The sequence below is a fragment of the Coptis chinensis genome, chromosome 4 (genome assembly GCF_015680905.1).
Source record: "Coptis chinensis isolate HL-2020 chromosome 4, ASM1568090v1, whole genome shotgun sequence".
Lineage (NCBI taxonomy): Eukaryota > Viridiplantae > Streptophyta > Magnoliopsida > Ranunculales > Ranunculaceae > Coptis > Coptis chinensis.
Genome location: NC_141459.1, coordinates 21,415,296 through 21,425,936, shown reverse-complemented (window position 1 = coordinate 21,425,936; position 10,641 = coordinate 21,415,296).

The window sequence follows — 10,641 nt, the reverse complement described above, 5'->3', positions numbered from 1 at the left end:
ATGGATGCAGCCCATCATCGAGTACATCCAACACGGTATACTCACAGAAAAGCGTGCCAAAGCCAGACAAATCCCATATCTGGCTCGCTGTTATTGCCTGGTACATAACAAGTTATTTTGAAAATCCGCTGGCGGACCTCTTTTGAGGTGCATAAGCCCAGAACAAGGTCAGTTAATTTTTGCAGAAATTCATAAGGGAGAGTGCGTAAACCATGCCGGAGGTCGCTCCTTGGCCCACAAAGCGATCTCCCAAGGATACTTTTGGCCTCGAATGTAGATCGATGCTAAAGCATATGTCCTGAAGTGCATCAAATGCCAGACCTTTGGCCACAACATCATCCAACCAGCTCGTGAGTTGATCAACATTGTGAGCCCTTGGCCATTTCACATATGGGGAATGGACATCATGGGACCTTTCATCCAACAGAAAAGTACCGGTTTTTGCTTCATCTTAGCTGTAACTGATTACTTCATTAAGTGGGTCGAAGCAATTCCTTTAGCTCATGTCAAGGAATCACATGTCAGAAACTTTATCTAGACCCACATCATTACCAGATTCGGTTTACCACACACACTGGTAATGGACAATGGTTCCCAGTTTAAGGGAAGAATGGTCAAGGAGTTTCTGGCCAAATGGAAGATCATTCATGCATTCTCCACTCCTCAGTATGCTTAAAGCAATCGCCAAGCTGAGGCTAGCAACAAAGCGACTTAGAAAATTTGAAGAAAAAGATCGAAAAGAACAAGAGTCAATGGCCAAATCAATTAGAGAACATTCTGTGGGCTCATCGCACCACAACTCGCTCCAGCACTGGTGAGTCACCATTCTCCATATGTTATGGCACAGAAGTCGTCATTCCCACCGAGTTGACAGTCACTACGACTCGATCAGAACTCGTCGAATTTGGACACAATGACTCCGTCCTAGCTTGGGAGGTCGACTTGCTGGAAGAACAGCGCGACCTAACCGCCATCAGAGTGGCATCTTACCATCAAACTCTGAAAAAGTCTTACAACAAGTGAGTACATCCTCGCTCTTTTCAACCTGGTGATCTCGTTCTGAAAAAGACTCAAGATGACTTCAAGCTAGCGCCAACATGGGAAGGACCATACATAGTGGAGCGAGTCGTTGGCAACGAAGCGTACTAGATCCAGACCCAAGAAGGGAAACCATTGTCAAGCCCTTGGAACACTTATTTGTCAAAGAGGTTTTATCAATAAAAATATTTTTGTTGTACATTCCCTGGTTTTTATTTTTCAGGTTTAGGTCACTTGTGTTTGTATTCCAATCTACTCCATCCAATTTCATCAACAAAACACCGAACATTACACTGAAAGCACCACCAGTGTATACACATTTCTAACACTCTCAGGAGTTTCAACGCTCTCAGTGAGCCATATGCTTTTATAAGTTAAATTCGCTCTCCGCGAGCAGCACACTCTCTTGAGCTTACAGGCTCCATAGCCTCTCCAATTCTCACTAGTTGAGGACCTATATTTCTAGGATCAACTAAGTGAGAACGCTCTCAGTGAGCCATACGCTTTCATAAGCTCAATACGCTCTCCGCGAGCAGCACACTCTCTTGAGCTTACAGGCTCCATAGCCTCTCCAATTCTCACTAGTTGAGGGCCTATACTTCTAGGATCAACTAAGTGAGAACGCTCTCAGTGAGCCATACACTTTCATAAGCTAAACACGCTCTCCACGAGCAACACACTCTCTTGAGCTTACATGCTCCATAGCCTCTCCAAGTCTCACTAGTTGAGGACCTATACTTCTAGGATCAACTAAATGAAAATGCTCTCAGCACGCAATACACTTTCATAAGCATGCACACTCTCTGCGAAGCAGAATGCTCTCTTGAGCAATACTTAACGAGCAAAACGCTTTCTTAAGCTAAATCTCAGGCTCCCTAGCCACTATACACCGCAAGCATCATAAACAAAACACTAGCTACAAGCAATTAGGCATAAGCAAAAACATGCATTCCATAGACATTCATAAATAGAATTGCTTGCCCAAGGCCAGGAAACCAGTTCGCGAATGCACCGATCTGATGGGTCTACCTAGAAAATCCAGATCGGTATTCCTTACAAGTGTTGCAAAATATCGAACTGCCACTTTCGTGGAAACCAGCTCATTGAGTATTTGTATCAAAAGGCAAACTGCTAAGGCAAACATGAGAAACCAGTTCTATTGTTTAACTCTCTTACAAAGAGGATAACTAACAGAATAACCAAAAACTCATCTTCACTTACAAGAAAACAAGTCCAAATCACAGTTAAGCATCACCAACAACATGTTTATTAGTAGGAGCGGCGCTAGTAGAAGGGATATTACTCGCGTCATGTGCTACGACAAGTGCAGCAGTTTCTTCAGCATCACGATCTTGCTTTTTCAGCAGTTCAACATACAGTTCGGCCAGCACAACATGATCTTCACAAGTTCGATCATATTCCTTTTGCGCTTTACGAGCCACCACTTGACACTGCTTGGCGTACTTAGTCACAGACGCCAGCTGTTCCCGCAGATCCATCATTGACTTAACCAGTACAACCTTCTCTTCCAGGCAGTACGCATCCTAATCAGCTCAGCCGCACCATCGCCGCTACCAGGACACTACACAGTTCGCTTCAATCTGTCGTACACCACCAAAAACTATAAAAGGAACGTTAATGATTAATAGTTGTCATTCGCACCATAACAAATCAGCACAAGTACAAAACTCACCAAACAACAAATTGCGTCGGTGGTCTTCAGGGTCGTTTCCAAACTTTCATTCTCCAGCTCGGCTTTATCACCATCTAGCACAATCCCTTCTAGGAGGCAGCTCGCTATAAAGGCCGAATGGAAGCTGCAATCAGAGCGCTTAACCATGTGCTTCTTCCCCGTACGCCCAACGTAGAAGAAGTCGCTTCTCACATCACCAGTATGAGAGGACGAACTGCCAGCCACAACATGGTGACCTCGCCCAAAGTTACCATGTCCTTCCTGGTTCAGGTCGCTGTCACCTCCACGACTGGGAGACCTGAACACGACACCTCCAGGTTGCTCACATCCCTCCACCTTCGCACGCTTGCCTTTCTCATAATCAGAGTCAATAGCTTTGCACTTACCATGGTTCCCATCACGATGGGGTCTAAATTCCATCTCCTCCATCACAAGGGGAGAGGGTTCCCTCGTTCCCTCATCACCACCAGCAGCACTTCGACGTCGCCTGGCCATACTCGAGTCTACAAGCGAACATAAAAGATTAGTGAACTACTAGAAGAACAAAGCATTCTTATCCAACGACAAAATAAGTCAAGAAGAACACATACCTCAACAGATCAGTGAAGGCAAGAGCGCAAGGAATTTGGAGTAAAACAGCTTGGAGGGGAAGCAGTGCAAACACTCTTGCACTTCCCCTAACAGCTCTACTTATTCCCAAGTAACGTACCTTCCCAAGGCACGCCATAATTGCATCGAGACGCCAAACGTCAGGCCACTTGGCAGCCATTATTTCATATCCCTCGACCACCCATATTCCTACACGTGCCACGCACGTACTGTAGCTCATGTTGCTCTAGAGTATAGAACGCTTCATGCGTCTTAGAGATATACGCAACCTACAATGCTAAAATCGAACAACAAGCATCACAGGTCAACAAGCTCACAGGTCGCATAACCTGTCTCACCCTTACCACAGGTTGCAACAACAGTCACGCATTTATAAAGCACAATCCAACACATCATATGCAAAGCATCAAGTAATTGAACAAAATAAAGCGACATGCATTCCATACAAGCAAAAGAGCGAATCGACGACCACAGTTAAGCCGTAGTTCGCAGGCTAATCGAGCTGCTGAGTCTACTCAAGAAATCCAGCTCAGTTAGCCACTAGTTATCACTACTTGAACTCCCCAGCACATTTAAGAAGGCCAAGTTGTTCATCATTGTATCAAACAAAAAGAAAGATGAACTGCCGGTGTTACCCCAGGAAACCAGCTCTATTGTTTCAGGCCAGAGGCCACACAAAAACACAACCTTAAAATACCATATCTAAATAACATTATCAAAACTTTCAGTGAGAAGGACACCCAACACTTGAGAAGAGCTCGGGTCGCCGGAAGTCGCCACAGCCGCATCAGTTATGGTCATATCCAGGTCGCCTGAAGCAGGGGGCTAATCCGCCAATACACCAGTAGCAGAAGGAGGCACAACCTCAGGAACATTACTAGCATCTTCAAGTGGTTCGTTCCTATGATCACCCAAAGCCCCACGTTCATGTTCCTCCTACAAATCCTCGTATTTCTTCTCCAGCTCCTCTACCTTAGCACGAATGCCAAAATAAGCCTCTTTCGCTTGCAGTATGGTAGTTTTGCATCTTTCAGCAAAGGCATTCGCTGCGGCTACCTTTTTCTTCAGGTCGTCCACCTCATGCCTCAACTCGACCGACTCATTGACAGCTGACGTCTTCTCCAAAGTCAATAAAGTAAGCTGCGTCTTCAGAACGTCCAGTTCTTTCTTCTCAGACTGTTCCACCTCTCGAAGAGTCGAGAGCTCGTCCCTCAATGACTCAACCTCAGTCTTTTCTATCTCAACGAACTGAGCAGCCGTCTTTAACTTCTGATACCCAAAGCAATAAGCTGCGGCAATAAGCACAGTGCACCACATCAGTATCAAAGAATAACACGAGGCGTAACAAGGCAGACAAATCATAATACAGGAGCTACTTACCAGACACCATGCCTTATCCATTCCCCTTAAGTTCGACTCCAGCTCCTTGGAATCCAAGTCCTTCCTATCACCATCCAACAAATAAGCAGCTATATGTGCGGATTTGTAGCAACAATTCGACCTCTTCACAAAGCGTTTTTTGCTAGATACCTCCTCTACATACATTAAGTTGCGCTCCAACTCATCACTCCCACCACTGGAATGACCTTTGCTAGTCTTTTTCACAGCAACCTTCCCCTTCATCTTCCCGGAAGTATCTCCAACGACCTTAGGTGGAACGACCTCCATGGTCTCCTCACCCAGCACGCTGAAGTCAGGCAGTGGCCTGGACCTCGAACTGCGAGCCGACCTCCCCCCGGTTTCCCCTTCACCACCAGTTCCAGAGCCACCCCCAAGTACGGCTTTAACTACCCTGGCGACCTTGGCAGGTCGGACCTTAGAATCATCGCCCTTCCGCTTCGGCAGGCGACTTCGCTCAGGAATCTCAAAACTGATTTCATCCAGGTCAAAGGGTGCGTTCTCTTGACCCCTTTCACCTCCAACCCCTGAGGTACCAGCACCTCCAGAGGGTCGTTTTGGCCCAACACGGCTCGGTTCTTATCTTCCCTGGTCACCAAGTCGCTCATACGCTTTTCCATGACAGATTTTCTAGATGCTCCACCGGTAACCTCTCCACGAGCTCTCTTCTCCCTAATCGCAGGCCCTCCACGTTCCACAAAGAAATGTGCAACTTCAGGTAGTTTCGCCTGTTTTTTAGCTTGACTCAACCTCGCAAACTTCTCGATCACCTGCCGATCAGTCTCCCTCCTTGTAACGAGTTCTGCGTAAACAACAAAGAAACATTTTCAGTACAAAATCAACAGATGTGTCATCAGAGCAATCAAACAATCCAGTAAGTTCACGTATCCTATTTTCCACACTGTAACCTCTGGCACAGAAGTTCCCAACCAATAGCAACGGTCTTTTGTCCCAAGACTCGTTACTTACACCATACATAACGCTCGACCTCGTAGCTCGAGTTTGCAAACTAAAGTTAAGCGCCCGAGATAGCTTTATCGAGAAGTGCTCAATAATATCAGCGACCTCTATCCGGTACTCACCGTTGATGTTCAACATGTCAAACACCTTAAACAACTACCATGTGTTACCCACAAATTGACGGGGCTTTGCCACAGTAGTTTAAGAACTCACAAACCAGTTTAGAGAACGGTATCATCATATGCGCCCTCAGTTGCCCCTCACAGATTATAACCCCATAATTTGGTGGGTTGTACCTATCGCTAAAGACTCGTGCATCCTGTTCGGGCTCATGGATCTCCAGACCGCTTACGGTTATCCCATACTTCTCTCTCATGTACGGGAACGCCCTCAAAGCGTGTCCGTCTACAACCCTAGGAGGCAGCCCACTAGACGACGACCTCTCATCGCGACCTGAAGTGCTAGTTACAGCAACCGCAGACGCAGATCGACCCTCGCTCACCCCACAAACTGATTCTTCCTTCTCTTCCTCCGCGTCATCCCAACCAAGAGAAACTTCGCAAACCTCATTAGATCACGTATCGTCTGAATCATACATCTCTCTCTTGTCTCTCACAACTCTAAACAATAGACAACGAAATGAACGACCTAACAACTGAATAACAAAAAGCAAGAACGAAGTAGAGAACAGAAGATCAACAATGGTAGAAGACTAACCTGAAGACTCTTGGTGTAGTGATTTTTGGTTGCAAAGAGAAGCAAAAGAAAAGATGGTGATTCAGATGGACAACATTGCTCTGTATAACCGCCCCTCCAGTTTTCAAAGCATCATGATTACACCCTAGCCCTAGCCACACACGACTTCCTACAAGCTGTCTTGTCTTTTCAAATCCTGAAAAAATGGGGCGACACATTTTTTCTGCAACTGCTCAAATTTGCTCACGTGCAGTACACGTGCCAAATGTTATCGCACACCAGATAACCAGACAAGACGAATTGATCTCCGTAGTTTGTTGGGTATTTCCGTTTCCACCAGTGTATCTCTTTATGCATGCTCCACATGCGCTACTGTGTTCTTTCAGCAGATCGCTTCACCAAGCGGCATGACTTACTGAGAGGGGGCTGTGTAAGGGAGTGATATTCTCCTCTAGGAATATCAAGCACGTTCTCAGCATGGTAGAGATACCGCACCGACCTCTGACTTACTTTGCCGACCTATGTCACTAGATCGCATCCCTAAACTACAAGATCGCTCTAGAATAGTTCGTATCATTACACAGATTGTTCTGTATCATGACTCAGCATACCTTCTAGAAGCGATCATGTACAAAGATACACGACGCTAAAATCACCGCCACCATTTCATCAACCATCGCCGCAAACTACTAACCCATGCTACTAATCCCCATCATTACAACAGACCTACTAGCACAGTTCTCACATGAATCAGCAATCTCCACCCTACATTTGTACTGATCTTTACACGTGTTGGGTGAAGATTCATTTCATCGCCTATAAATACTCCCCATATGAACTACGCCAGACCTAATTCTTCTCTCCCCCCAGAATCAAGAGAAGATACGTAGACAGTTCGCTCATCAACGAACTCGGTCTTTCCCACCTTCAATCCCATTCTCCTTCTTACCTTGTATGTAAAGGCAAACCAAAACGCACCTTTACAGTTAGCTTGAGGTTGCAAACATGAAATTACAAGGTTGAGGACTTCATACACTTGAGTCAGGCCGAACCTTCCAACAAAACCAAGTCTTTATTTTGTAGGTAAAATTTGTCAATTTTTATAAGCGTACTCAACTGCACCAAATGCTTTCCAATGACTCAATGAGACAGCATAATAATATGGTTGGAAAAATAAAGTACTCTATCTCAAGATGTGAAATTGATTGTGTCCTTCTAAGTTTAAATAGTGTAACAAAATAAGAGAATTGAGCCCAGAATAGTGTTGGCGTTATCCCTCACATGAGGAGAAAAGATGTTATGCTTGCGTGCATAAGCTAGAGCGTGACCCGCGCTCAGAATAGGCTTGCCCAAAGCGCGACCCGCGCTCAGAATAGGCTTGCCCAAGGCGCGACCCGCGCTTATGCCTTGGTCGACCTCCAGTACTTTCAGCACGACCCCACGCTCGACTTGGTCTTGCCCGAGGCGCGCCCTGCGCCCATGCCTATTTTTTAGAGAATTCTATTTTTGTGGACCGTGAGTTTGCAATAAGGGTTGAGGTTTTTGGCAAAACCTAACACTCAGAAGAGACACGAAAATACACAAGAACAAAGAGAGAAACCCAATCTTGAAAGCTATCAAGATTGAGAGATAACCTTTACAGAGATACAACCTTGTAAAGAGAAAGGAGTGATCTAGTAAGGTGAGAGACTGTAAGGAGTAATTGTAATCTTCCTTCCCACTTTATAAAGGACTAGCTCTTGTGAAAGTAGGCAACATTGGCCGAACTATGGTATATCTTTGTGTTGTGGTATGTGTTTAATTCTGCTTTACATTATTATCTGTTGTTAATAGTTATTTAGCGAGTTGGGCATGTTAGTATAGGTTGTAATTGATATTTAGAATTTGTTTGGAGTTGAATTGTATTTAAATACAAGTTATCTATGTAGTGGGGGAATCGATTGGTATTGGTATAAACTCCAACGAGTGGTATCAGAGCTAGGTTAGATTAGCCTAGGGTGTTATCCAAATCTTGGTCGGAAGGTGTTTGACAAAATTTTTAAGAGAAGATTTGAGTTTAAATAACGTGTAGAAATGGACCATTCCATGAACACTCACATGACGAGTTTGAATAGGAAGAACTATACCATTTGGAAAGCCAAGATGGAAGAGTTGCTTTATTGCAAGGACTTGGGACAACCCATTGAGAATGGAGGAGAAAAACTGGAAGTGGTTGCTGCGACTGAGTGGAACAAGCTTGACAAAAAAACAATTGGGTATATTCGACAGTGGATTGACGACAGTGTCTTTCACCATGTATCCTAAGAGACAACAACTTTTGGCTTGTGGAAGAAACTCGAAGACCTTTATGAGAGGAAGTCGGGCGGAAACAAAGTACTGGTCATTAAGAAGTTTACCGACACAAAGTACCAAGAATATTATTCAATGTCTAAGCATCTTAACGAATTACAGAATACCATCAATCAGATGCATTTGATGAAGATTAATTTAGGAGACGAAGTTAAGGCTTTGTTTCTATTAGGCTCTCTTACCTGAAAATTGAGAGACATTAGCAGTCTCTCTACACGGAGCAGCCAAGGATGCATGGAATCGTTACCATGGAGATGGCTACCGCGTCTTTGTTGAATGAGGAGACTAGAAGGAGTTCAAAAGGCAGCTCTTCTCGCTCAGAGATCCTTGTCACAGAGAAACAGGGGAGAGGTAGATACAAAAAACCATCTCGTTCTAGAAGTGATGACAGAAGTAAATCTAGGGGTTAAACTAGAACTCCTAAGGCAGAGAGGCAATGCTACTATTGTGCCACCAAGGGCCACTTCAGATATGAGTGCAGAACACTAAAGAGAGATGAGAAAAATAACTGTGTACATGAAGACATGATGCAAAGGAACGGAAACACAGGCAGAGATACTACCGCACTAGTCGATGACCTAGTGGGAATTGTGTCAGATTGTGGTGTGTGCTGTCTTAGTACCTCATGCCAGGATACAGAGTGGGTGATATATACAGAAATATCCTATCACGTCATACCGCACAGTTAGTGAATTCTTCACTACCTACAGCTGTGGTGAATATGGTGAAGTGAAGATGGGTAACAGTGGTGTCTCAAAGATTATAGGCATTGGAGATGTTCATGTAGAAACCAATGTCGGCTACACCTTAACACTCAAAGATGTAAGACATGTCCCTGACATTCGCTAGGAAGTTAGATGATGATGGCTTTGTAAACTCGTTTGGTAACGGGGTATGGAAACTGAGCAGAGGTTTCATTGTAGCAGCTAGAGGGAAGAAAACTTGCTCTCTTTACAAAACATATGCTAGTTTATGTAAAGTAGAAGTAAATACAACAGAAGAAGAAGCTTCCTCTAAACTATGGCACAAGAGACTGTGTCATATGGGCATAAAATGGATGGAAGTTCTTGCTAAGCAAAAGTCCTCGCCAGACATTAAAGGTACACATTTAAATACATGTACTCATTGTTTGGTAGGAAAGCAACACAGGGTGTCTTTCCAAAGATTCCCGTCCCACAGAAAGAACAATGCCCTTGAACTAGTGCACACAGACTTATGTGGTCTTATAAAAGTGAAGTCCCACGGGAGATCTTCATACTTCGTGACCTTCATTGATGATGCGTCAAGAAAGATATGGGCCTATAGTTTGAAGACCAAGGATGAAGTACTTGGCGTGTTTGAGAAATTCCACAGCATAGTGGAAAGAGAGACTGGGAAGTTGTTGAAGTGTATTCGCTCAGATAATGGGAGTGAGTACATTAGGCCATTTGAAGAGTATTGCTAGAGTCATGGGATTCGTCATGAGCAAACCGTTCCCAAGACACCGCAACAGAATAGAATAGCAGAGAGAATGGATCGTACCATTGTAGAGAGGATGAGATGTATGCTATCTTACTTTAAGCTACCTAGAACCTACTATGTAGAAGCAATGTGTACATCCGTGCATGTGATCAACCTATCACCGTCAAAGCCTCTGAATAGTGATTATCTAGAGAGAGTATGGTCAGGCAGAGATGTTGATTATGGATACTTGAGGGTATTTGGGTGCATGACATTTGTGCATATTCCGAAAGATGAGAGATCCAAGCTTGATGACAAAGCCAAGCAGTGCATTTTTCTGGATTATGGAGATAAAAAGTTTGGTTACAAACTCTATGATCCGATTAACAAGAAGGTAATCCGAAGTTGAGATGTTGTGTTCCTGGAAGACCAAACCATAGTAGACTTTGAGGAGGCCA